Raw genomic sequence first — 27,129 nt, forward strand, 5'->3', positions numbered from 1 at the left:
TTCTCTTCAACTCAAAGCTATAGAAAAACTGAATGGCAGACTTGCAGAGTATAAGCAACATCATAAACATAGTAAACTGGTAGAGGTACCAGTTCCCTTTCTTAAGCAAGTAGTGTGCACACAATGGTACTCATTCTTCAGTCTACCTTTCTTCCTCTTCCTCCTTCAGACCTTATACTGCACCACAGTTAGAATCAAACTTTGGCCTGTACAACAAGGTTTAGAAGCTGCTCTGCAAACACAGTTATTGCTGACTTTTCAAATGTCACTGGATTAGGTGACAATATTAATAAATGTTAAAGGTGTGCAACTTGGGGGTGTTCCTAAATTCATCTCTGAGCCTGGATGCCGAGGTATCAGCAGTGGCCAGGACTGCATTTGCACAATTAAAACTAGTTGTGAGACAGGAGGCGAGTCGGGACTCCCACTTGCCGGAGTGCCATCCCTCCTCATCAGCGAGACAGTAGATAAAGGGAGAGGAGAACCCCACCAACCTGAGACGAAGCATCACAGGAGTCTCGCCAGGGGGGCGGACTTAGAGGAGATGACAGAGGAGTTGAGGGGGATGAAAATAAAGGGGGAAAGGTCAGAAAAGGCAGGAAGGAAGAGAGAGAAGGGAGATCAAAGCGAAAATGGGAGAAGTGAAGAGAAGAGAGAAAGAGTTGCCTCTCAGTTGGGAATGGGTTTATTATTTATTGCACAAATAAATATTCCACAGTTTTCACTGCAGCCTGTGTTGCCTGGAATTATTGAGAAACAGCAAGACCCTACAGCCGAACCCTTACACTAGTGTGCCAGCTACATCCGTTTCTTGAGAGATCTGATCTGGCAACTTGTGACACATTCCCTAGTTACTTCCCAGCTGGATTACTATAATGCACTCTATGTGGGACTTCCAATGGAAAGTGTCAGGAAACTTCAGCAGGTACAAAGTGCATCAGCCAAATTGCTGACTGGGGCTGGTTAAAGGGGTTACATAACCACCACCACCCCTGTTACAGCAGCTCCACTGGCTGCCAATCAGCTTCACATTTCAAAGTCCAGGTTTTAACCTATAAAGCCCTAAATGGCCTGGGTCCAAGCTATCTTAACGACTGTATCTCCCATTATGAGCTGGCTCAGGTATTAAGAGCATCAGGGGAGGCCTTTCTCTCGCTCCCTCCACCTTCACTGGTATGTCTGATGGGGACATAGGAGACGGCCTTCTCTGTGGCTGCTCCCAGACTTTGGAACTCCCTCCCACTGGAGGCCAGGCTGGCCCACATCTTTGATGTCCTTCCGCAAGCAGGCAAAGACTTTCCCCTTCAGGCAGGCTTTTCATCAGTAACCAGCTACTTGTGTGTGATTTTAATTTTTTAGATGGATTGTTATGCATTACTACTTTGATTGGATTTTTAATACTACTTGTGTTTTCCATTTCTCAGAGCGGCTTTTAAAAAACATTTGTATACTAATTGTTCTGAGCTCTAATATTGTCTTTTAATGGTGTAAGATGCCTCTTTACTCATTGTTCTTAGTGTTAAATATTATCTTTTAATTATGCTAACTACAGTTGTATACACATTGTTTTCAACTTCAAATATTATCTTTCAATGTTATAAGCTGCCCTGGGTTCTTTTAAAGGAGAACGGCAGGGTAAAAATATTCTAAATAAATAAAGATTATTACTGATATTAAATAAGCTGCCTTGAACTCCAACTGCAAAAGAATTTCCCATGAAAAACATAGCTTAGTAAAGACAACTTGTAAAGTAATTCTTTTATGAGAGGCTCCGGAGGGTTTTTTCCCATTGGGAAAAGGAGTTAAAAATAACATCTGAAGACTATTTGGAAAACTGACAATCACCATTATTACCTGTTTTGTTGTAAGAAAAGCAACATATCTTGTAAAAGGAAAAAAATCTCAATGAAACTATAAATGTATACTGGCATTGCTCTAGGCAGATTAAAACCAGAAGTGTCCCATCTGAATTTTGGAAAATACAAGCAGAAGAAAATAGGAACAAAACTAAAAACAGTGCTATGGAAGATCAAGAACCACTAGCTAGCCTGATACTTGTCAGGGAGGCAGAGGTATTTTAAAAAGCCAGCAAACCAGAACTCTAAAAGGAACAGCCTCCACAGGGATCACTGCAACTCAATGTAATGTTCAACAAGACAAGTGGAACTTCCAGACTCCGTGCCATTTCCTTTATAGCTAAATAATTTTTTTGACCCTGAAATGAATGAGGTAATCATCCCAAGAAGTAGAATTTAAATGCAAAGTTTATGTTTTCCTTGTTGCATTTCAAAATAATCACTCTGGAACCACAAAGGTTCCAGAGTGCTGATGACACCCAGCTCTACATCTCCTTTTCATCAACTGCAGTGGATGCCATTCTGTCCCTGCAGTGCTGCCTGGAGGCTGTACTGCAATTGATGCAGGTGAATGGGCTGAGGCTGAACCCTGGACAAGACGGAAGTTCTGAGGGTGGGTGGCCCCTCCATTGGTGGTTTGGGAAACTCCCTCTCTTTTGGAGGGGGTGACTGTCACTGCCAAGAGTGAGGTTCTCAGCTTGGGGGTTCATTTGGATCCGGCGCTCACCATGGAAACCCAGGTGGCATCAGTGGTCCATTCCGCCTACTTCCATCTGTGGCGGATTGCCCAGCTGCGTCCCCACCTTGATGTTGGGGCGCTCACCACTTTGGTCCATGTGCTTGTAATCTCGAGATTAGACCACTGCAATGCGCTCTGTGTGGGGCTACCTTTGAGATTGATGTGGAAGCTTCAAATGGTACAGAATGCGGCGGCTAGACTTCTTAGTGGGATGATAAAACTTTGGCATATTTCTCCCACTCTGGCTGCCTTGCATTGGCTGCCCGTTCGTTTCCGCATTGATTTCAAAGTGTTAATGATTACATATAAAGCCCTAAATGGTTTAGGACCTTGATATCTATCAGAATGCCTTCTCTCACCTAGATCTACTCGAATCACTCGCTCTAGCCAGGAGGGGCTTCTGAGGGGCCTAATGCCGAAGGAGGCCCGGAAATAAAGAACAAGAAACTGGGCCTTCTCGGCACTGGCCCCTCGCCTTTGGAATAGTCTCCCCCCCAAGATCTGCCTGGCTCCCTCACTCAGTGTTTTTAAAGAGCCAACTCAAGACCTCGCTATTTAGGCAGGCTTTCCCTCCTGTCACTGCTTGATCTCTATTTTTCCCATCTTGAATGATATTGTATTTGTTGTTAAATTATTGTTTTATATATTAGATTGTTTTTAGTCTTTTTTATTGTTAGCAGCCCAGAGTAGACACTGTCTAAATGAATGGGATATAAATTTAATGAATGAATGAATGAATGAATGAATGAATGAATGAAGGATGCAACTGGGATAATTTTTCTAGCTACTGTTTCAAATTAAAGCCATTATTTACAAACACTGAAGAATTCAAGGAAGTTTCAAATGCCTCTATCAATGTCTCCTCCTGCTATACAAGAGATGCCTTGGTAGACAAAACTCCTGCACCATGGACACTCACCCACCATGGATCAAGGCGACTAGCAGCAGGTGCATGATGAACAGACAGCAGTTTGAAAAACACTTGCCTTAAAAAAATGATCCAGATATGTACTCACAAAGGGTTCTACTCTTTGGGTTTGGGGAACACTGCCATTCTCTCAAGCAGGCATGCTCCTATTTTTAATACATATTAGTATAGAAAGAACAAACAGCAGTCACACTGATGATTGCATTTTTTTCCCCAACTTGCAATCACTTTTCTGTTCTGGCAACAGAATATTTGATTTGGGTAATTATCCTGGCAAGCTCCTGCAACAGTATTAGAGTGCTCCCAGGAATTCAAGCAGCAAATCGAAACAAATAAATAAGAAAAGGTGTAATGTAGTTAATAGAAGTCTCATATGGAAAAGAGAGTTATCAACTGATAGAAAATACCCCAGATAATCCCTGAAAAAAATTATTTCTTTAAATATACAGCAGCCAAGTTTTTATCTTGGCTGCTATACATTTTCTATCATCATATTTATTCTTCTATTTTCTTCAGTGCCAAATATGTTTGCAATACAATACGTTACTAGGCTTCCATCTCTTCAAGCTGGCATTACGTCCTTGCAAATTTCTCAAGAAGAAAAACACAGAAGACCAGCAATACTTTGCATTCCGTAACACCTTGCATTCACTTGACGTACAGTATATGATTACTTTTTTAAGATACTACAAAAACTATTTTAGCTATCATATAACTATGTCTTTTGATTTTCTGTGTTAAAAATTATGTGCCCAATTTTTAACACAATTTCTCTCTCTTGTGCATAAACCATGGTCCAGTAACAAACCCACCACAAATACTTCACCTAACAAGTACAGTGGTGCCTTGACTTATGAACGTCCCAACCTATGAACATTTTGAGTTACAAACAGCTCCATTCACAAAATTTTGCTCTGACTTGCGAACAGAGCTTTGACTTAAGAACGAAAAAAGTGGGGAAGGTGCAAAATTTGAACTTTCAATTAACCGTTGGCCAGCAAAGAGGCTGCTTGTCTGCTACCTCGCTCGCCCCAGCGGTTAGAGAGTGTGGATACGGAGAGAGACTTCAAATTGCCTACTGCCTTGTACTGTACAGACTATATATATTTTTTGGGTTTGGGGTTTTTTTTTTTGGATTTTTGGCTTTCTTTTTTAAAACAGAGAGACTGCCTGTTCTGGGCGAGTACACTGTATTTACCGTACAGGGGTCTTGCAGCTTGGGTTGGGCTAGGTGGCTAGGTGGGAGGATTATGTTTCTGTGCTGGCTGTTGGTTTTAAAATCAGAAAACTGTTTGCAAAGGTCTGTCTGGCTGTTGGCCTCTAAAATTCATTTTAGTCTTTTGGTTTTAAAATAAGAAAACTGTTTGCAAAGGTTTGTCTGGCTGTTGGCCCCTAAAATGCATGTTAATATTTTGGTTGCTTGGATTAAAATGTGTTGTTGTAAAAACTGTGGCCTTAAAATCTGTGGGTTTAGCATGTGTGGGTTTAAAATGTGTTTGAGACTCCAAACTCTCTCCCCCCCTTGTCTTCTCTCTCTGTGTCTTCTCTTTTTTGTGCTTAAAAGCACAAATCTTTGTCTGAGGGGTCTGTGTGTCCCAGGGATGACCTTCTTTCTTTCCTCTTTTCCCCATTGTTCCCTCCCTCCCTCCTTTTCTGCCCTTTTTTAAACCTAAGTTCATCTTAGGTTAAAAGAAGAACAATTCTCCCCCAATGGTAGAGGACGGATTAATCAGTTTTGCATTACCGTATTTTTCGCTCTATAAGACACACCTGACTATAAGACGCACATAATTTTTAGAAGAGGAAAACAGGGAAAAATATTGCTTTGTATCAGGGATCGGCAATTAAATAAATAAACAGTGCCAGTCCCACACTGGGACTGCAAAAAAAAAAAAAAAGCCTCACCAAAAAACAAAGCAACATAGAAACATACCCCCCAGCCCAAACCTACCTTCCCAAACCCACACATAACATTTTTAAAAAAGTAAAAAGCAGCACCTTGCCAGTCTGAAGCCTCCTGGGGGTCACCCTGCCACCATAATCTTAATCTTAATTGCCGCTGCTGAGGTGTTCTGGTCTCAGAGGCATGCATGTAGAAATGGAAATTGGCTGCCCTTTGGAAAGATGATGGCTGGAGCTTCATTTAGGTTAGGGAAGCTGCAGATGCCATCTTTGCAAAGGGCAGCCTGGATTCCCTTAGCCTTCCTTAAGGGAATCCAAGCTGCCCTTTGCAAAGATGGCAGCTGCAGCATTCCAACCCTATATGAAGCCACAGCCACCATCTTTGCAAAGGGCAGACAGCCTCAATTTCTACATGTGTGGCTCCGGGGCCAAAAGACCTTAGCAGTGGCAATTAAGGTAGGAGGGTGTAGGTGAGGCCAAAGGTGTGGGTTTACTCATGAGTAAGGGCTGCAAAAGGCATGGGTCTGCTCATGACTAAGCGCCGCCGAACACCCTGGGTGGGGCATGCAGGCAGGAGGAGGAAGGAGAAGCAGCCGGGTGCCTGGTGCTTTGTAAGCCAGGGAAGCTTCTGAGAGTGTCGGTGAGGGTGGGTTGGAGCGTTCTGAGGCCTCCAGAAGCCTGGGAAGGCAATGATGGGGCAAATACTGCCCCCCCAAGACGCACACACATTTCCATCCACTTTTTTGCAGGGGGAAACTGCATCTTATAGAGCGAAAAATGCGGTAGTTCCTTTGGGAACTAATGCTTCAACTTAAAAACCGTGCCTTGACATAAGAACAAAAAACAGCCGGAAACAATTAATCGGGTTTCAATGCATTCCTATGGGAAATGCTGATTTGACTTACGAACGTTTTGACTTACGAACATCTTCTGGGATGGATTATGTTCGTAAGTTAAGGCACCACTGTACAACCATTCTCTAGTTTTGAATGACAAAATGCACTCGAACCACACCATATAAATTTTCTTCTCTTTTGTTCTGCTCATACACCTGATATTTCCCTCTTATTTTTAATTTATTTTATCCCTTTCTTGTGTAATATATACCACTATGCAGCTTCAAAAGCACTTTTCCTAGTTTCCTGCCATTTACACGCTGGAATCCTTAGTAAAAGAAAACCACATTGTTCTTCCTTGTGTTCTTCCATGTACATCTTTGTACAACTCTACTTTTTTGCACAATAAATACTTTATTTCACCAGTCCTGAGAAGACAATAAAATCATACAGATTGTGTAATATTTTGTTTTTGTTATACGTACTACCAATGTTTCAAAATCTGTATTCCTCCCAGAACTTAGAAACACAGTGCCATCTTTGTTTAATTACATTGTTTAAATAGGTCTTGTCTGCATTATTTTCATTTGCTCATTTAATAAATAATTTCCCACTGCATATTGCTGACCCCATCAGTTATAGCATTTTAAAATTACCTGCATGATCAACATAGATTAGAGCTAGAGAACTTGTAACTCTCACAGTGTTTTGATGTTCTACTCACAGAAGCCCCTGCCAACATTGCAAATGGTAATTGATCATGGGAGTTGTTGCCAAAAAATCTGAGCAGCAAAATGTTCATGATTTAAATGAAAATTCTCTATGATTATCAGATTTCTCAAGACAGATGAGGTACATAGAGCTATTTTCTGTGTGCATTTGTCCAATACAGTGGGGTCTCTACTTAAGAACTTAATCCGTATTGGAAGGTGGTTCTCAAGTTGAAAAGTTCTTATGTTGAATCTGCATTTCCCATAGGAATGCATTGAAAACCATTTAATCCGTATCTGCTCTTTTCCGTCCATAGAAACTACAGTGGAACCTCTACTTAAGAACTTAATCCGTTTTGGAATGGTGTTCTTAAGTTGAAATGTTCTTAAGTTGAAGCAAAATTTCGCATAGGAATGGACTGAAAACCAATTAATCCGTTATGGCTGTTTTTTTTTTTGTTTGTTTGTTTTGTTTTTTGTTATGTAGAGGTGCGTTCGTACATTGAAGCATTAGTTCCCATAGGAATTAATGCAAAGCTGGTTAATACGTACTCTACCACTAGGGGGAGAATTTTTTTTAACCTAAGATGACCTTAAAAAAAGAGCAGGAAAGGTTTTTTTTTCCTGTTCTTATCTTGGATTTCTGTTCTCAAGTAGAAGCAAAATTTAGCAAATGGAGCTGTTCTTAAGTTGGATTGTTCTTAAGTAGAGACGTTCTTAAGTAGAGACCCCACTGTACTTCCAAGACAGCCATAAATTTTCTAAGTCTTGTCCCCTATATCTTTTTGTGATGAATATTACATATTTTCTCTCTCAAATGTACTTTAGCTACTACTATCACTGCTAGTGAAAAGCACTTCCTTTTTTTAAAAAAATATATTCTACCATTCACAGTGATTTCCATGTTCCACAGTGATTAGCTTATGTTGTCAGAAATTTCTAATCCACCTTTACTCCTTGGTTTACTTGCTAGCCTTCAATTAAATAGTCATCTTTCCACTCCAAATGCAGTACTTGATTATTATTTTGTGCTATTTCTAGAATGTCTTAATCACAAACTCATGTAACTGGTTGTTGGCTGCTAAACTTTATTTTTTCAGCAGTGAGATCACTTCAGTCTTACTACTCAATGTAGATATTCCCCTATCACTGAAAAGACATCTGTTCATACCCGTGTAGAAGGGAGTATCAATTCACATGCTAGCGCATTTTCCCAATATTGTGCTTGTTTTTTGCTCATAATCTCTAATTCCATGATATGACCGTGTTGATGCATATTTACTACTTATTCAAAAGAGACCATAAAAAAATAATGCTGGTCGGGTATCTATATTTTGTTTCACTGCTTAAATTAATCACATTTTCTTTCATAAGCATCTGCTATTTATTATATGTATACTTTCCTTTTCAATAAAGAGTGTGTCCTAAAGCAGAGTACAATTAAAATGCATTCAAAAGTGTAACTTTGAGACACATACTAGTATTTATGGCTATGGCTGACACAGCCTTAGTGCCAGATCTTCAAAGAGAAAAAGGCAGAAGGAGCTGCCAGTGGCACTCAAGTGCTGACAAGGTGGCAATTCAATGCTAGCCCTTCCGATGATCAGTAGAGTTTTCTGGTCCCTGGTGGGCCATGAAATAAAATAAGCCTCAAACCAAATGATCCAACCCATAGGACACAATTTATATTGTTTCAAATTAGTACACCGAAAAACAAATGATCTATTCCTTGCAAGTAGCAGTCAATAACACCTCAGGGGAGCAACTGCGCTATAAAATTGTCCTTTTTAGTCCCTGTCACATATTCGCTCTATTGTCACCCACTCGCTCAATTTTAACCAATTTACAGACTATATTATCCTTATAACATTTATGACAATGAATTCTACCGGTCCATTAATCTTCTTATGAATAAACATTACCTCTGTTGGTTTTCAAAACAGCTACCTAACAATTTATTGGATGCCATCTAATTTTTCTTTATTGATCTTTATTGCTTTCATAAACAAATATATTTGAGCGCTGTTTTTATCTTTATATTCTGTAAGCCACCCAGAGTAGATTCCAAATCTAGATGGGTGAGGTAAAAATGGAACAAACAAACAAACAATAAATAAATTAAATAATTTTGTGCATCGTCAGCTAGAAAAGGTGCCCATTTTCTTGTTCTGTTCTACTCATGAAGTTGCCTACTAGGACACATATGATGATTTTACCACCCCTGACTACACTAGATAATCTTTACATTTTACTGTCCTCATGTTTGGCAGGCTACTAAAAGGACACATAGATATTTATCAATCACCATTTTCTCTGCATTTTGGCATATTTGTTCTTAGGCAACATCAAGTCAGAACTGAGTTATAGCAATCCTAATAGGGCTTTCAAGATAAATGAAGTATTTAAGGAGTGTTTTTACCAGTTTCACACTCCAGTGAGTTTCAATGGCTGAGCAGGGATCCGAACCCAAGACTCCTGAATCCTAGTCAACCGCTCCACCCACTACATGATGCTAGGTATACCTTAAGCATATACAAGGGTGTTGTTTTTTTAACCATTTTGGTAAATATCTGGGTTACCCTATAATAATCATGTGCCGACAAATCAATTTTGACTTATGGCGACCCTTTCTAGGGTTTTCGAGGTGAAGAATACGTAGATGTGATTTACCATTCCCTTCTGGGGGCATCCAGCAATCATTATGTTAGACTACAGAGGGAAGCCATTGAAATCCACAAACATCAGCAAAGCTTCAACAACAACATTTTACTTTTACTTTACTTTTATTGGACTTATACCCCGCCCCCCTAGACAAAGTCTACTCGGGGCGGCTTACATGAATAATAAAACACAATAATATAACATACATAATAAAAACCTACAAACTAATTTATATATACATTGTCAAGATAGGATATTAAAGAAACAGAAAATCAGTTAATTGACTGGAGGAAAGGCCTGCCTAAAGAGCCAGGTTTTTAAATGGCTTTTAAAAACACCCAGTGAGGGAGCCAGACGGATTTCCGTTGGGAGGGTATTCCACAGCCGAGGGGGCACTGCCGAGAAGGCCCGGTTTCTTGTTCTTTCCTTCCGGGCCTCTCTCGGCGTAAGGCCCCTCAGCCGTCCCTGCTGGCTATGTCGGGTGACTCGGGTAGATCTGGGTGGGAGGAGGCGATCTGCCAAGTATCGAGGTCCCAAACCGTTTAGGGCTTTATACGTCATTATTAATACTTTGAAATCAATGCGGAAACGAATAGGCAACCAGTGCAGAGCAACCAGGGTGGGGGAGATATGCTGGTATTTCCTCACCCCACTAAGAAGCCTAACTGCCGCATTTTGCACCATTTGAAGTTTCCACATCAATCTCAGAGGCACCCCCACGTAGAGTGTGTTACGATGGTCTAACCTCGAGATTACGAGCGTGTGGACAAGAGTAGTGACCGCCCCCCCCATCAAGATATGGTCGCAGCTGGGCAATCCGCCATAGATGAAAACCAGCAGAATGGGCAACTGATGCCACCTGGGTTTTCATGGTAAGCGCCGGGTCCAGATGTATCCCCAAGCTGCGGACCTCGCTCTTTGTGGTGAGGGTTGTCCCCCGAAAAGAAGGGGAGTCACCCAAACTGCTGATGGAAGGACCGCCCACCCTCAAGACCTCCGTCTTGTCTGGGTTCAGCCTCAACACATTCAACTGCATCCATTTCAGTACAGTCTCCAGGCAGAGCTGGAGGGACAGAACAGCATCCACTGAAGTAGGTGAAAAGGAGATGTAGAGCTGTGTGTCATTCGCATACTGATGGCACAATGCCCCACACCCCCTGATGACCCCACCCAGTGGCCTCATGTAGATGTTAAACAGCATTGGAGAGATGATCGACCCCTGCGGAACCCCACAATTGAGGGTCCATGGGACCAAAACATTCTCGCCAAGCTGTACTCTCCGGGGACGGTCCTCCAAGAAGTCTAAAATTCAACAAAGCCTGGCTCCCAGCACTGAAAAATACAGCCTGCAAAAAGGTTAATGAACTCTACCCAGCCACAAGGACCGGTGATCACTGCACACAAAAGACTAGCTAACGACAACCATCAATCACAGTGACAGATCATCTCCCCCCTTATAACAACAATATACCCATAACAAAAAACACCCTGATCACCATAATCACCCAATCTCCTGAAAAGGACAGAAACTTTTCCCACAATTACAAATACTCAACTATCCCACACACTACACCAGAACACAGACAGAGTTGTAACCCCTGTCCTCTGAAGATGCTGGCCACAGAGACTGGCAAAATGTTAGGAAGAAAAACCTCCAGAACATGGCCAAACAGCCCAAAAAACCTACAGCAACCATTGGATCCCGGATGTGAAAGCCTTCGAGAACACACTTTTTTTGTGTAACTTAGAGTAAGACATTTTGTGCTAAAGTTAGGAATAAAGACATAGATGGTAGTTCTTTGGCTATTCTGCCTATGTTTTCAAAATGATGATTTATATGTAACATTCTTGCAGAGCATATCCATTTAAATTGTTTGAAGACTACTTTTATACCGCAAATGTGCAGCAAGACAGTTAGTGGCCTATACCATCCTTTAAGATTCCTATGGTCTATACAGCGAGATATGAAAATATTAAAACTCATATTTGTGGAGAGAAACTAAATTGTTCTTAAATGATAGAGGTTATTTGGATTAGTTTCAGTGTGCTTTCCAACTTGGTATAAAACAGAAACAAACTTGATCATCTTAATCTGTTTTATTCTGTTAGCTTTGTATCACACCTTTCCTCTAAGGGCTCCTTTCCTCCCTACTTGTGCTGTAGAATCGATAGAACAGAGTAACCTCCCCCCTCCCCGCCCAGTATCTCTGGGTCTTCCTAGAGGGCAGAAGCCAGAACGTGGTCCTGGGGAACTGGCTTTGACATTTGTTGTGCGCCTTGTCACCTTTTGCCCCCAATCCCATCATGGCTACTCCATTAATAAACACTATTCTATACCCTTTCATTCGCACCCAACCCCCTGACAAATCTGAATAACGTCAGATTCTAAAGATTCTGTTACACTAGTTCTCAATCTTGGGTAACTCGTGCCTTCTTGGACTGCAATTCCCAGAAATCTTCACCAGCAGCTCTGCTGGCCAGGGCTTCTGGGAGTTGCCATCCACTGCTCTGTTAGATACCATATTGTTCTATATTGAGATTGGTATGTTGATGCTAAATCCATAAATGTTTTAGCCCACAAATATTGTTAGCCTTTTGTCAACCAAAAAGAAACAACCAGCAGTTTCAGATATGTTCCCAACTGGAAGTGATTCTTACTGCTGCTGACCAGTCAAGCAGCTATTCCACAAATCTAAATTAAACATTCAGCAGTATTGGAATTGGCTGGATAGCTCAATGATTTAGGTACAGTGGTGCCTCGCTTAACAAGCGCTTAGTTTAACAATGAATTTGCTTAGCGATGGCTTTTTCGGAGCGATCTTGCGCTCCATTTAACGATGTTCCCTATGGGCAATTTTTGCATAGCCATGTTTGGGGTCATGCTTCGCATAGCAATGACAGTTTGGGTCCTCCTGTTTCGCTTAGCGATGGATTTTTTTGGAACCAATTAACATCGCTAAGCGAGGCACCACTGTATCTTGCTGTGGAGCTGGCAGTTGGGCATTCAATTCTCTACTGTGTCTCCTAAGAGAAGAGCCAGCCTGTGTGGCCTTGGGCAAGCTGCACAGTGCCAGGGACCCCCTCACCACTGTAGGAGTATAGCAGATAACTTGCAGTTGTGGCCAGGTATACAGTATATTGGGACCACAAAACACAGCATCCACACCAGAATCAAAGAACATGAAGGACACTGCAGACTAAAACAACCAAAAAAATGAGCAGTAGCTGAACATGCCCTGAAACAAGCTGGACATGAAATTCTATTTCAAAACACAGAAGTACTGGACAACTCCAGCAATCATTATGCTAGACTACACAGGGAAGCCACTGAAATCCACAAACATCAGCAAAGCTTCAACAAAAAAGAAGAAAGTCCAAAACTCAACAAAGCCTGAATCCCAGCACTGAAAAATACAGCCTGCAAAAAAGTTAACGAACTCTACCCAGCCACAAGGACCGATGATCACTCCACACAAAAGACTAGCTAACGACAACAATCAATCACAGTGAAAGATCATCTCCCCCCTTATCACAACAATACACCCGTAACAAAAAAACCCTGATCACCATAATCACCTAATCTCTTGAAAAGGACAAAAAGCTGATCCCACAGCTACAAATACTCAACTATCCCACATACTACACCAGAACACAGACAGAGTTGTAACTCCTGTCCTCTGAAGATGCCAGCCACAGAGACTGGCGAAACGTTAGGAAGAAAAAACCTCCAGAACACAGCCAAACAGCCCAAAAAATCTACAACTATGGAAGAAAACTATTTGCTCATTTTTATCTCCCCACAATTGTATCTAAACAGTCTGTGACTTAGATAGAAGGAACAATTGGGACAGAAAAAGCATCTTATAAGGACACCCCATGTTCACCTCCACCAGGATCTGGAATCCACATCTGGTTCAGAAGGATATGTGCATTCTCTTGAATTGTTCCTGATCACAGAATCTTGATGGCTTTCTTTAAATTATTAGTTTACAAGACGGAAGACACATGCAAATTTATGTATTCCAAATAGCAGTGACTGCTTGGTAAATCAAAGCAAAGAATGGAAGTATCAGCCAGCCAAATTTACTATTAGAAGAAATGATGACGCCCGCTTTGCAAGTTCTGTTTAAGAGCTGCAATTCACATTTGTAGCACAAGATGGCACTGAAGTCCTAATGAGACAGATTTTTTCTTCTCCGTAGCAAGCATTGCTCAAGAACCCAGGCCTAAGATATATTTGGAGGTTGGAGATCTCTGATTAGACCTGTAATAATAATAATCTTATAACTGTAGAGCAGGAAGTGACCCTGTGGATCATTGAGTCCAGTCCCTGTCAAGGAGGAAGAGTGGGAAATCAAACTCTCAACATCTAGCTCTTCTAGACCACCTTCCCTCTCAATTTATTTTAATTAATTAGAAGTGAAAAAAGCACTCAGGATTTTTTGGGGGGGGGTCATTTAAAGCCTCTCTCCCCTTCGCTAGTTGTAGGAGCATGCAGATGTGGGTGGAAAGGACACAGACATAAATCAGGAAAAGGGGTTAAACACCTTTCACTCGGGTCAAGGCTAATTTGGTTCTTACTGGGTTTTATTTCTCTGCTGCTTGTCCTGAAAGCACAGACCAAAAAGTTGTGAGAAAAGTAATGAGAATGGAAAGAAATTCACATGACATCTCTGTGCTCTTGAGCTTCTTCTATTTGATCCTTTCCATCAAGATATCAGAGGTGCTTCTGCCAAACAGTTCCTGGCACTTCTGAGATAGCTCCAAAGACATCGTGCATTTTTTAAAAAAAAACTCAAAGCAATAGAGAGTAAGTGGTGGGAGGGTACGAATTTTTTCCTGTCCCCCAGGAATTCCAATGAATGAGACAGGCCACTGTCCAAGAAAAGTCTCATGCGGAAAAACTTCCAACAACTTTGGAATTCTGAAAAATGAAAATATTCCAGCATGCTTTTTGCACTGGAATACCAGCATCAAAGCCACTAGCCAAAGAACCTTGTGCCCTCCTCTGCTTTTAAGTCTGCTACTTTGATTCTGGGTTGATCTTTGTAGCCCAGTTTCACCTATCACTCTCAGAATCCTGCAATGGAGTACTGTCAGTGAGCACTCTATATTCCCGAATGCTTCTAAGTGTTAATATGTAAAAACATACGTAGAACCGAAAGCCACAGTAATTAATGGTAAAAGCAATTTAACATGGGAGCGATCAGGCACAGGGAATGATTTGATTCTTTCTCTGGCCACTGTTCGCCAACCTAGAATTGAGGAAAAGGTGAATTTGGAATGGAGTGAGACTGCAATCATGGAAGGCTGAATTGCCTTCTTCCTGGCTACAAGTTACATCTGCTGAACTGGGAAGTACCTGTGTGAAGGAATTGTAAAAGAGAAGGCGAAAAAATAGAGTGAGCCGACCCCTCAATTAGAGACGCCCGAGCAGAAGAAAGATATGGGGGTAAATGGAATATTAGAGAATGAAGAACTGAATGCAGGAAAGGAGAAAGAAGCAAAATCAAAGAAGAAAAGAGAACAAATTGATATACAGTGGTACCTCGCAAGACGATGACCCCACTAAACAACGAATCCGCATAACAATAACTTTTTGCAATTGCTATAGCGATTCGCAAAAGAGTCATTCCAATGGGGGATTTCCGCATGACGATGATTTGGTCCATGCTTCACGAATCGTTTTTTCGCAAGATGATGATTTTTACAGCTGATCATCAGCTTCGCAAAATGGCTGCCCTGTGTTTTCCAGACCCATGCTTCGCAGGACAGCCATTTTTACAGCTGATCAGTGCTCGCAAAATGGCTTCCCTATGGGCAATCTTCGCTGGACGACGAGGTATTTTTCCCCATTGGAATGCATTAAACGGGTTGCAATGCATTCCAATGGGAAAATGGATTTCGCATGATGACGACTTCACTAAACAGCTATTTCAATGGGATGGATTATCGTCATCATGTGGGGCACCACTGTATATCTGATACACGAAGGAGACAGAAAAGGAGAGGAGGAGCTAATTCTCCCTGTATGGGAGGAGAATATAAGAGAACCGAGCGGGATGAGAGTTTAGTGTGCAGTAGAAAGGAGGAGGAAAGAAAATGAAGGAGAAGGAAAGAAAGAAAGAGAGTATGCTAGAACAAGCGAGTTATTAGAAGACTTCCCTAACCTAAAGGTAGGGTGTATTGCCAGATCCAGAGGCATCTACAGGAAAGGGGACATCAATAGGTTCTTTGGAATGGACCGTTGTGGTGTATCCACAGAGACAGGGTCATTGGAAGAAGGTGATCCGGCTGGACTCTTCTTTCAGCCAGCCACCACTGGAGGGAGATTGGTACAGACATCCCTGCTGTAGCATGATTTGCATGGTACGGCGTACGCGGATAAGGAAACCGACAGATCAAGAATGTTTCAGGCTGGCCCCTCAAGGAATCCTGTTAAAGCTGGGACAGAGTTGTCGTCCTCTCAATATGGACAATTATCTGATATTGGTTGTTTCGAACCTGTAGAAATTGTTATACTTAGATTCACCACGTGTTAAATTGAATAAATCAGTTGACGTTCAAAAAGAGATTCAGTTGTCATTTCCTGTCAAAAAAGAGGAGCTGCTTCAAATTTTTAATGAACCCAATCACAACCTGCTTTTCATCTTGTCTACACTGGGAAATTTGGTGTAGTCCGGTCCATACATTAGTGTGATCTATTTTAACACTTACTTGAACAATTCTTCCATCCACACTGGAGAACATGCTATGGGTCCTCTTCTCCCATGCTACGGGCTCGGAGAGAATAAGGTTTACCCAGTTTGCATATGAGCAGCAGTGCAATATAAGGGAAAAAACTCTGGGGTGAAGGTTTGGGAGGTGGAAAGAAGGAAACCTTCCCTTTCTACTCAGCAGGGGCTCTGCTGAGACTGCGAGGCTTTGTGGGGTGGTGCCCATAGAGTCAACACAGTCCTCTTCCTTCTCAGCCAACATTCAGGGGGTTGGGATGACTTTTGGTTGTTGTTGTTGTTAAACAAACTAACTTGCATATTTAAATGGCAATTAGAGATGGGGGTATTTGTATACTCCTCCACAGGTGCAGATGAGGGTCCAGCCCCGTGGGGCCAGACTGACCACTCACCTGTCCACCGTTGCTGCAGGCTCCGCGATCCCTTCTTATCACTCCAGAGCTCACGGTAAATTAGCCTCTCTTTGACCTGGCGGAGAGGCTAGTCATCCCGCCTTGTGCCAGAAGTGGCTAATCCATCGCGAGCCCCGTATACAAATATGAAAACCATCATCTCTAATGGCAATGCATCAACCTAGAATGATTAGGGAAAGGTTTAAAAAGAAAACGGGGGAGGATGTTTCTCCAGCCCTCCTTTCAATGCCACAATCCACCTAATACATCTCAAGGTTGTCACTGAAGTTAATGCTGCTCCAGTGCCATTTTGGCTCAAGATACCAATTTGTCCAGGCAAAACAAAGAGCTATTTTGGATCATGCTGAATCATGCCAAAAATAATGCATGCCCTAGCCTTGTGTCAGAAGGTGCACAACCAAGGTTCCCTCTAAGCCAGGGGTCTCAAACTCCATTTACCTGGGGGCCACTGGAGGCAGAGTCTGTGGGCCGCATCAGATTTTCTGCCAAGCAGAGCAAGAGCCTGAGGAAGCCATGCAGGAGTTTCCTTAGCCCAGCTAGGGCTCCGAGGAGGAGGAGGAGGGGTGCGTGTGAGCCCTTGTCCGGCCACGACACCCTCTGGCTCCTCCTTCACAACCACCACCACCAGCAGCAGCAGGACAAAGCGGAAAAGGGAGGGAACACCAGCGACTGCTTAGCCAGGGGAAGGAGGGCACGACATTAAATTTTTTAAAAACCCTCACAGAATTCACCTTCTCAGGGGAGAAAAGCCCCACTGGTACCTGCGAAATTAAACAGAACGGGGCGCCCCCCCGAGGTGTGTGCGTGCACGCATGGACGCACACACACACGTACACACACGTACACACGTACACACACACACAGAGGTCCGGAAACCTTCCTCTGAGGGGTTCCCCTCAAAAAAAGGCGCACTCAGCAACAGCAGCTACCCCCACCACGACAGAGGAGCAAACTTTGCGGGGGGAGCCCAGGCAGCCTCCAGAGCCAAGGTAGCTGAAGTAGGATGAAGAGGAGGAGGAGGAAGCACCCCTAGGTGCTGAGGCGGCCACTGGCTGAGCTGGTGCTGGGGGTGCCGAGAGAGAAAGAGAGCCAGAGAGCCGCTTCCCTGGAAGAGGTGGCAGTGGCAGCTGCTGTTGGCGGCTTGGAGGCGCTCTTTGAGGACGGGCCGGGAGCGACTCTTGACAGCAAAGGAAGCGTGGGTGCTTCAGGGGGAGGCAACGCGGGGGCCACAAACTATCATCTGGCGGGCCGCAAATGGCCCCTGGGCTGCATGCCTGAGACCCCTGCTCTAAGCTGTATATACATGTGACTCCACCTCCCTTGGTGCAGCTTTCCTCCTCTTCTGTGCAGCGAATGAATTTAACCCCTTTGGTTCCAATTGTCATGGAACCCTGCACATGGGGTGGGGCAAAGTTGTTCATGCATGCAGGGGTGAACTTGCACTCGGGACAGGCAGAGCCCCACCCAGCAGGGCTAAAACTTAAGAAGGTATGTTTGGCACAACAGCTCTTACAAGGGAAGGATGGACCGTTCTAAGCAGAAACACATGCAGATGCTGTCCTTTTCTCCAATCCAAACCATCCCAACAACAATCTATATAATAATTTATATAGACTGTGTGGACTGGCTGTCAGTGAGCAATCAGTTCTGACATACAGTCGTACCCCGCTTAACGATTACCCTGCATAACAATGAATCCCTTCACGACAATGTTTTTGCAACCGCAAAACAATGTTTTAAATGGGTTTTTTTTCGCTTTACAAAGATTGGTTCCCTGCGTCGGGAACTGATTCTTCGCATTACGACGATCAAAACAGCTGATCATTGGGTTTTCAAAATGGCCACCGGGTACTCAAAATGGCTCCCTGCTGTGTTTTTGGACGGATTCCAGGCACCAAAAATGGCTGTCCCTATATAGAGGATCTTCGCTGGACGATGAGTTTTCAGTCCACTGGAACACATTGAACGGTTTTCAATGCATTTCAATGGGCTTTTAAATTTCACTTTACGACGTTTTCGCTCTACAGCGATTTTGCTGGAACGAATAAACAACGTTAAGCAAGGCACCACTGTACCAAGTCGCAGAGGGCTGGTTTGGATTCAACACAGAAGCACAGTTTATTCTTAACAGAGAAGTCACACTAAGCCTTGGCTCCCCTCCTGTGAGAAATAGTTTGGAGGCTTCCACTTCAATTAACTGGTGCTATTTTCTTGTCCAATCATAACAAACTGTAGTTAATCTGAACTTTGGTATAGTAGAGGAAGTGAGCTTGTTTGAAGAAAGCTTAATCAAGAATAATCACAAGTTCAGATTCAGATAATTCAGACATGCTAAACTGTGATTAATCTAAAATGGATATGGAAATTTCTGATCACTCTGCAACATTGGTGGATTGGAGAAACATGTGTGTCCATATCTTAGTGAAACTCATCCTCAAATTGATAAAACTTGTTTACTACAAGGCTGGACAGAAAGTAATGGCACAAAATTATTTAACCATGGCAATATCAGAAAGATTTTTCTCCACAAACATTTGGCTGCTGAAACAAAGAACATATAGAGTATCTGGGAGTAAATTTTAATTCAATTTAATTAAAATAAACTTGAACTCACTTCACTTCTTGCACTGGAAACAACCCCACAGGCACAGAATGTGCTCAGAAGTACCCCTGCCTTCTAAGCTAAGTGTATGCCTTTTACAGAGATTTTGGTTGATGTAATTTGGCAATCTAGTAAAAGCAACAACATCCAAACATATCTGAGGATCTGAAGTTTAGCACAGAGGCAGGCAGTCTGCAAGATATTTGCAGCACTTGCTCACTTTGTATCAATACTTCCATATCCATTGAAGAAAAAGGATGGGCAGCTGGCAGTCAGGCACACATGACCAAACTGCAGAACACAATGGCTAGAGCGACCCTTCAGAATTATGCTGAAAGCACAAAGCTTTGTAGCTTGACCTCCAAGCTTGTTTCTGCTTGACTCTTCTTTCCTCCAATGGCACCATTCTTGGTTCTCAAATCATGACAGAAGTATGTATGCATGTTTTTTGCAACAGAGGGAGCTGGTATCAAGCTGATTGGCAGTTCTAGAAAGAGTGAGGAAGGCTACCCACCAGATTTACATAGCTAGGAATAAAGGGAGTTTTCTAGAATGATAATATTTGTGTGTATGAATAAAAATGCACACACCTACCTACCTACCTTCCTTCCTTCCTTCCTTCCTTCCCTTCCCTCCCTCCCTTCCGTCTGTCCGTCCGTCCGTCCGTCCGTCCATCGGTCGGTCGGTGGGTAGGTACGTGGGTGGGTGGGTGGGTAGGAAGGAAGGAAGGAAGGAAGGAAAGTCAGCCCCCACTCCACCTCCCATTCACCAAGAGATTACATCATGTCTCCTTCCTCCATCGCCATTATTCCTGGCTTAATGGTTGTTGGGGGAGAGATGCGGGGAAAATAAATTAAAACAATTGCTGGGAAAACCAGTTGGTTTGGAGACTGGCTTTCATTGACTACCAACAGACATACACAACTTCTTGAAGAATAAAGCATCTAACTTTGGGTTATCTGCTCGGGATTTTAGAGCCCACCAGGGGAGCCAATGCCATTTCCTCCATGCCATGTCACATAGGGAGAGAGGAAGGGACTGACTGACCAACTCCATGGTCTCTGTCCCTACAAGGGAGCACAGCCCCTTTCCTGAGAGCAAAAGCGGGGGGGGGGGGAGGAGGGGATAACTTCCTTCTGTCTCCCAAATGTTTTCTCCTTCGCACTGGCAAAGCTGGCAACACTGCCATGAGACTGCCATACCACCACTGTCCTCTGCTGCTGCTGTTGACTCCTTGCACATGAGTAAACACCATAAGCCTTACTCACAAGTAAACCGGTGATAAAAAGACCTGTCTGGATCCTTCTTGCAGAAGAAAAAACATTGATAAGTGTGAACAGAATAACTGGTCAAGTATGACTTAAAATAGATTGCACTAAATATAAGACACTTCTAAGTGGGAACTAGACGGATCCAACCTCCTCAGTCCAGACATGTCCTCAATTGGTCTGGAGTGAGCTTAACACAATGGCTTGAAGGTGTTTCTCCCATCTCATCAAATCTGCAAAGGTAGCTCCCCTCAGCCTTCTCCTATGTGTATTCACACACTAATTTCTGGGGAGGGGGGAGAAATGACATAATTTTCCTTCTTTAAAACCGAACTTTTACCAACAATGTAACTTTTGTTTTTAAACAAATGGTAACATTTAAAGCAGAACCAGGTGGAAAATTTGCTTTTTTCTAGTGGTTTTTTCACCATTTAGACTACAGTAGAGGCAAGCAGCTGTGGCAAAGTCCCCCCCCCCCAATACAGCTCATGTCTCTGCACACAAGCAGAAGATGCAGAGACTCGCTCTCTTTTCTCACACAATGACAGTGGAATGTAAGGGTGGGAAACTGAAAACAGGTGCATGTGCCTGGAAGCACAGATCTTCTCTGAAACAAAGTGCATACTCCCTACACATTTTGTTTTTAAAACAACAAAAAATGTTAAAAAAGAAAAAAAGCTTTTTCAACTGCTGCTAGTGATACAAAGCTACCCCCTGAAGGTTCCAAGGAGAGGAAAAGGTCCATAGACTTGAGGAAGCTGCCGGCTCCTGCGCTAAGAGCTGTTTGTTTTGTTCTGAATAAAAGTGAACGATTCCATAAAGTAGATTAACCACTCCCGTGGCCTTTCCACTCTTCTAGTCAAATTTACATCCTCTTTCTACTGCTTGCTCTACCAAAATAAACTGGAACAAAAGGCTATTCACGTGTCTCTCACATGTTGGCTGGTTTAGTATCAACATTTTTAGATTTTATGCAGCTCTACTGAACAGAGTTCAATTTTATTTGCAAATAAAGCTTGTTGTGTGGAGAATGCAATTTCTTATGTAGAACTTCAGATCCTTCTTCCCAATTGTTTCTTGCTCACTCTGAAACCCATTTATAAGCACTCTGATCCCTTTATGAAGAGCATGAGAGCCTTACGAGACGCAACTGCTTCCTGATAAGGCTGAAAGTCATCATCCTTGGCTGCTTCCTAACTGACAAGCTCCACTCTTTTGTAAGAGAGAGTTGTGCTTATTAAGAGACAGCTGCAGACAACAAGGTATTTAATTCCCCAGAAAAAAAAGTTTAATCAGTGGACAGAGTGGGAGGGAACAGGCAAACAGACAAACATAAATTACCTTGGATTCACTAGCAACATTTCTACAATACAAATTGATGACTTCTTGAGCAGTTGGCACACCTATCTCCCAACCTGTCAAGCAGAACAATGTTTCTCAGTTGTTTCTAAAATGGTTTTAATTAGGTGTATCCTTTGAATGCCTCCAAATACCTGCAGGCCATTCCTCTACATCAGATTTCTCCTTTTGCTGCCAGGACATGTATATTTGAATGCACACCAAACCCAGCTCCCTATCCTCTCTTATACTCTCCCATAAAAAAAGCAGCAGCTTTCTCATGTTTTCTAATTTAACTGAGCCGCACAGAATTTTACTTTTCAGATAAAACATAGTGTGCCCCCCTCTCTCTGTGTGTTTGTGTGTGTGTGTGTGTGTGTGTGTGTGTGTGTGTGTCTAGATTACTGATGTTCACCAACTGAAGCTACATGAAAAATATGCCAGGCAAGCAGACGTGTGTCAAGAATCAAGAGACGGGGTGCCTCTGAGCACATATTCCGCCTATGAATTTACGGTCAATGCCAAAACCATCTAACAAGCCCTTTGTCTAAACGATCTACTCCTGGTTTTCTCCCAAAGGTTGTTTTTCAACAGTCCGATTTAAGCAGGAAGTGAAGCTTTTGAACTGTTGCGAACTATTGAGAAACATTTGCAGATATATTGCAAGTCACTGATAGATCCAAACCTATCTTCTTTACAACACTGCCCAAAATATCTAGAGAGTCATGCAACATTGAATTATCAGTTTGCATCTTGAAAATTAATCTTTGAAGCTTCTTTGGTGGAATGGCAAGGCAACTGAATTTCTCCCATGGGTTCTCCAAACAAGCTCCTTCTGTCCACTGTTCTCTGATCTCCTCTGCAGAACACCTGGAATTCTACTTGTTACAATAGGGGAAAGAAAGATGTATGAATCAGCTGTCGGACAGTGGGGGAAGAGGAGAAAGAGGTTAGTCACAGCTACCACGTTCCCAACTTAAGGAGTTAGTTTTAAGAAAGTAACGATTAAACCTGAAGCTTGTGATCTGGCAACTCTTATTTAAGCACAATGTCATTTTGTCATCATTTAGTTTCTGCATTTAAAATAGAACCATCACATCAGTTGTTCTTCCCTTTAAGCTTATCTCCACGAAGAATGCTTTAAACTATTAATGCTTTATTCTCAATAATGGGTTAAAGCCAAACTAGAAGCTAAAAACAGCTTGTGCTATATGCAACACAGGACACTCACTCTCCTATGTCCAATCTTTCCTCATTTTTTCCAAGCTCCCTGCCCAGAATCAAGGCAGCAACACAGCCAGTGACTAAACATTCTAGCACACTTCCTACACCATCCATGCCCTCAGACTAAGAAAAGGACCTTGAATGATGCTAAAACTCTCAACTCGTGCAGACAGCTGCTACAACGTTGAGAATTTAAACATTGTCAATTTAATTTCCAGCAGCTTTCCAGGCAGAGCAGTTGCACTCTGCTGAGGTCATACGCCCCAATGAAGTAAACCCATGGTATTTGAATCCCACACATGATGAAAAGGAAATCAAAGGGAAAGAAACAAATGATGTTCCTCCACCTCATAAACCTGAGCCCATCCTCTGTCCCCACCGAGGCACCATAAAGCAGGAGCTCTGATTCTTGAGTCTATATACCCCATTCCAAACACAGTCTCCAACCAACATAAGCAAAAGGACTGACTTCAACTCTAAGCCCTCCCCATGGAAATCACAGAATTTTGTTAGATGTAACAGCAAGCATGGACATAAAATTGCTAAGGAAGAAAAAGGAACGAGGGAAGGTAATATTTCTCCCATTAGAAAGTAAAAGAAAAACTGAAATTTCAAAAAACGATACATTATTCTCAACACACAGAAAACAGCGTACAGTATATATAATTGGTGCATGAGCCATCCATGTAAACTTTTTACATGGATTGCACTTTTTATTTACATGGTGTAAGAGACATTAGTGTTTAAAAAAAATTAAAAATGGCACTGAAAATTAGAAAACAGGCCACCCACATGAAAACCAGATGTTTCAAGGGAGACAGAATCTTTAAGGGCTCACTGATGGTTCTGAACATACAAGCAGTGAAAAAACAGAAGAAAATTGTCTGTTTAATCCCATGGGAGTTGCTTGCCTTCATTTCGATTTGGCAAATTTGCTTGCTTTTCATTTTCTGGCACTGGGAGACAGCATGGCTTTGTCTATATGTCTGATGGCTCAGGCAAGCAATGCTGTGCGGCCTGTGGGGTGGAATAACACTGTAAGAGGAAGTACAGTGGTGCCTCGCTTAACAATTGCCTCGTTAAACGACAAAACCGCTATACGATGACTGTTTTAATAGGCAAAAATGATGTTTTAATAGGCAAAATTCGCTTCCTGACGATCGGTTCCCTGCTTTGGGAACCGATTTTTCACTAAACGATGTTTTTAAAACAGCTGATCTGTGTCTTCAAAATGGCCGCCCGCTGTGTAAAATGGCTCCCCGCTGCATTTTTGGATGGATTCCTCGCTTTACAGGCACCGAAAATGGCCGCCCCTATGGAGGATCTTTGCTGGACCATGAGTTTTCAGCCCATTGTAACACACTGAATGGATTTTCAATGCGTTTCAATGGGATTTTTTATTTCGTTTAACGAGGATTTTGCTCTACAGCAATTTCGCTGGAACGGATTATCCTTGTTAAGCGAGACACCACTGTACACATTTGCTTCAACTTCACTTGATGTCACCAAAAAAGCAAGAATCACACAAGATGTAACATAACACATACACATCAAGAATGAAAAGCAACCTAGAGAGAGAGAGAGAGAGAGAGAGAGAGAGAGAGAGAGAATACTTATGTTAAAAATCCAACTTCCCTCATACTGTGACCAAGTAACTCTAAATTCTGCCCTACTAGGAAGATCTGCAAATGCCACATCCTCAATACATTTTTATGTCTTCTCAGTATTTCAGATGCACTTACCACAAACATGAATCATGTAACTTTAGAATTAAGTAGAAGTTACATTCAACCATCAATATGATGCATTGCATATGAAAAACAAGAAGAAAATAACACATTTGTTCTATTTTTATTTACGGCACCATTGTCAAGGTTACGGTCAAACTATTACTAGGATTTTAAAATGGGCCTGATAGGCGAAGTATTGTTACTAGTACGTGGCAAAGCTCAGCCTTCCTCCTCTGGAGACAAAGTATGCTCATCTGTCCTGCACGTCCTGTCTACTGAGGCCATTTTTACAAAGCAGCAATGGTGGGCAATAATGTATTTGTGAATTGGCAGCAAGCCTTCTATCCTAGCCCAACACAATACAGATTTGATGCTGTACTCCAACACAAGACACGGCCTGGCACCCTTTTGAATTACCAGCTTTTTAAACATATAATTTGTTATTTCTAAGATGCAAACTTTTCTTGCTGGCCATCACAATTAAATTAATTAACACAATTAACCCCTTGCTATCTAAGCAATCATATTTGTGAAACTCAGTAAACATTAGAGTTCCACCATACTGCCCATTACATGTACCATTATAATTAACTGTATTATACAGTTGTTGCTATGGTAGGAGACATGTGCATGTATATCCACAGCTATAAAATGAAGCCCAAATTATAAGAAGTCCTGCTTCAGATGTTTCTGGGCAATGCTGTCAAGCATAACTAGTGAATGCACAGAAAGGGTTCCTTCTGGTGAAGCTGAATCAATTTAAGTCATTGCTTCCCCTTTTCCTTAGGTATATTTCACCAATCATCACTCTACACTTTTTTATTCCTCAGGAAAAAACCTAAGGGAACCCGAGTCTTATGACAGAACCCATCATTGGGTACAGAGCAGCTCTTCCCAAACTGATGCACCCTGAAATTTGGGACTGCTACTCCCATAAGCCCCAAACAAAATGGCCATGGTGGTACAAATAAAGTGGGGCTTGTTTTTCTTGGAGTAAGACCATTTAATAGCCCAGGAAACACAATTTATTTGCCCCATACTCTACCCAGCCTCAGTGTGATGGGCCATCTAATGGTTTTGGAAGACACTGTAACACTGTGTTACTGTTACAAAAAGATTTTTCTTTTCCCATTGGTGGATCATTACTATTAAAATAACATTCTAACAACAACTATGGATTTTTAAAAGGCACCAATTTTTATACAATTACTACTGTAATAAATGGCAAACATTTTCAGATAGTGGGCCATTTGAAACTAGCAAGGACCCGGCATCTCTGTTTGAGATGCTTTCCCCCTCTCAACAACCATACACGCCAACCAGTCTCGTGAGGTAGAGAAGACACAACCACAGATGGAAGACACAGTCAACTCCTTTCAAGAGGGCCTTTTGAAAGTTTGGCTGGCAGCACACAACAGTTGTACAGAGGGCCACGTGTCCTCCATCATCAAAATGCCAGCTACGACTACAACCACAACCACACACACCATTTGTACATGGGCCTGGCAGGAAAAATTGCCATTAAAAGTGGTGCACCAGCTGCACCCGTTCCTTGAGATGTCTGACTTGGCCACATTGCCACATGCCTTAGTGACATCACGCTTGGATGACTGGAAAGCGCGCTATGTGGGGCTGCCTCTAAAGACGGTTCGGAAACTTCAGCTGGTTGGAAATGCAATAGCAAGACTACTGATTGGGGCCGGTGATAGGGAACATATCCGGCTACAAGAGCTGCACTCGCTACCAGTCTGTTCTGAACCCAATTCAAAGTACTGGTCATTACCTCTAAAGCCCTTTATGGCTTGGGGCTAGGCTAGCTGAAGGACTGTATCTCCCCATAGGAGCCTTCTTGGCACCTAAGAAATATTCTCCTCTCAGTCCCATTGCCAGCGTAGGCATGGCTGATGGGGGACACAAGAGAGAGCCTTCTCTGTGGTAGCTCCCAAGGTATGGGATGATTTCCCTCGGAAGATCTGGCTGGCCCACCTCCCTTTTATCCTTCCACTGACAGCTGAAGACCCACCTTTTCAGGAAGGCTTTGAACAATCATGACTGAGTCCCTGAATGCCATATTTTAGTTAAGACTGTTCTTAATGTTTCACCTGTTTTAATTATTCAGTGCATTTTAATAAGTTTTATAGTTTGTTTTCAACATATACCTTACTGCCGCACCCTTGAAATACATGTA

At 42.4% G+C, this 27,129-nt stretch overlaps 1 protein-coding gene across 2 annotated transcripts in view; it reads right to left on the reverse strand.

Moving 5' to 3' along the window:
* The window catches only part of MECP2 (methyl-CpG binding protein 2), a 99,746-nt gene that overhangs the window by 19,712 nt on the left and 52,905 nt on the right, over positions 1–27,129 (reverse strand). The gene's annotated exons all lie outside the window — the stretch shown is intronic.

This window comes from Pogona vitticeps, chromosome 2 (genome assembly GCF_051106095.1).
Source record: "Pogona vitticeps strain Pit_001003342236 chromosome 2, PviZW2.1, whole genome shotgun sequence".
Lineage (NCBI taxonomy): Eukaryota > Metazoa > Chordata > Lepidosauria > Squamata > Agamidae > Pogona > Pogona vitticeps.